We start from the raw sequence: 2,042 nt of genomic DNA on the forward strand, positions 1-2,042 counted from the left end.
TATATATATATATATATATATATATATATATATATATATATATATATATATATATATATATATATATATATATATATATATATATATATATATATATATATATATATTAAAGGAAAATGCAACTCCTTGTGACCCAAGCCATTCTGGTTTATTAGTTGGTTCTAACTTAATCTGTTGTAAATTGCAACTATAATCCAAGCCGTTCTATAGGACGATGTAAATTGATTCCTTTCTTTAAAAATGATTTTTTTTCTTTCCAAAGAGGGCCGACAAAAAAAATTAAGAAGCATATGAGGAGGCATCATTGTAATTTTGTTCTCTTCTCTTTTAGTATAAATAAAGAAGCTGTTGATCTCATCCAAAGAGTAGTACTTACAAGCTGTTAACACCATCATTTCCTAATTTCCTTATGCTCGACTTTGTTTCTAATGAAGTGCTATGAAATCTGTAGTCAGCCTCTTTGAACGCCTGAAATTTTCTTAAGCATCCATGACAATCTTATAAAAGACATGAGGAAACAAAAATGGAAGTTTCTATTTGGTCTTCAGGATCTTGGCTGGAACTAAGAGATTAGGGAAAGAAGCAAAGTACCACTCCATTCCTCAACTACTTCTCTAACATTTCCGACGTGCCTTTCATTTTGTCATCATCAAACTAAGGAACAGGGAATGAGATGAGGAGGGGCAGGGGTATCGTGTGGAAGTACAGAGGTCCGAACCCAAGACCTCCTTGGTCTTGCTGCCTCTGCATGCAAAGCTACCACCACTGTGCAAGAAAAACATTCATGAGCTGTGCTTCTTAATTTGCTCAAAACATTAATAAGTTGACATACAACCTACTCCAATTCCTTACCCATTCTATGCATAAATATTCTTAAAAAGAAACATGCTTAAATGACTTTCCATTTCCCCAAAACAAGCAGCTTTTTCCCTTCTTCCTCCTTGTCCATAACATGGACTTCAGAATTGATCCAGAGCTCCTTACATTACCCATAGATGATAATCCAAACTTTTTATCTCGGTGCTGAGGAAAAGGTTAGGCATAAGCATAATAACTCTCAGAAAACACAGGTAATCTTCACAGTTTTGTAGTCCAATCAATAGCTTCGCCTATGAAAGTTCTTGTAAACAAAAAGTAGAGAAATGTACAAGTTCAATTGCATCCCCAAGAATAACGTAACTAATAAATCATTGTAACTAATAAATCATTGTTCGAACTGTGTTAGTATTCTCCCAAAATAAGAGACACAACAAAAAATATTAGGGATAATTACTATTGGCCCCCTGTACTTTGATTTTATTACTAATGTATCCCCTGTACTTTTCAAAATTACTAATCCAACCTTCAACTTTGTCTATAATTACTATTGCCTCCCTACCGTTAAATTCCGTTAGTTAACTGATGATGTGGCATCTTTATATTTTCTCAAAAACCCCAAATTACCCTTATACTTATCTCTTTACTTATTTACCCTTTTGTCAAGTTACAGTAGTACCCTTAATTAACTGTGGACAAAAAAATAACTATAATCCATTTTATTCTTAAAAAATAAAAATAAAAAAATAAAAATAAAAATAAAAAAAGAAAAGAAGAAAGAATGATTGAATAAAACTCAAATAGAAACCGAAGAGGAAGGAAAATCGAATTTAATTCAAATTAGAAACTGAATATCACCTAAAATATTTTCAAAATAAATGAAGTTTAGTGAGGGTGGAAAACCAAATTGGATTTGGATTTTGTTCATTTCTTTAATTCAAAATAAATGAAGTTTAGTGAAGGTGGTAAACCAAATCGGATTTGGATTTTGCCCATTTCATTAATTCAAAATAAATGAAGTTCGGGGTAAAATTGACATTTAATCTGGTTTTATAAATGGGGTAGCATCGTCTTTTGATTTCTTAATTTTAATGAAGGGCAGATTAGACATTACATATTCAAACTTAACGGCAACTTAACACCGTCATAAGTAAGGGGGGCAACAGTAATTTCGTCAAAAACAAGGTTTTATTAGTAATAAAATCAAACTACAGGGGGCAACAGTA

This window comes from Hakea prostrata, chromosome 10, assembly GCF_041222555.1.
Source record: "Hakea prostrata isolate BN-2017 chromosome 10, UWA_Hpros_2, whole genome shotgun sequence".
Lineage (NCBI taxonomy): Eukaryota > Viridiplantae > Streptophyta > Magnoliopsida > Proteales > Proteaceae > Hakea > Hakea prostrata.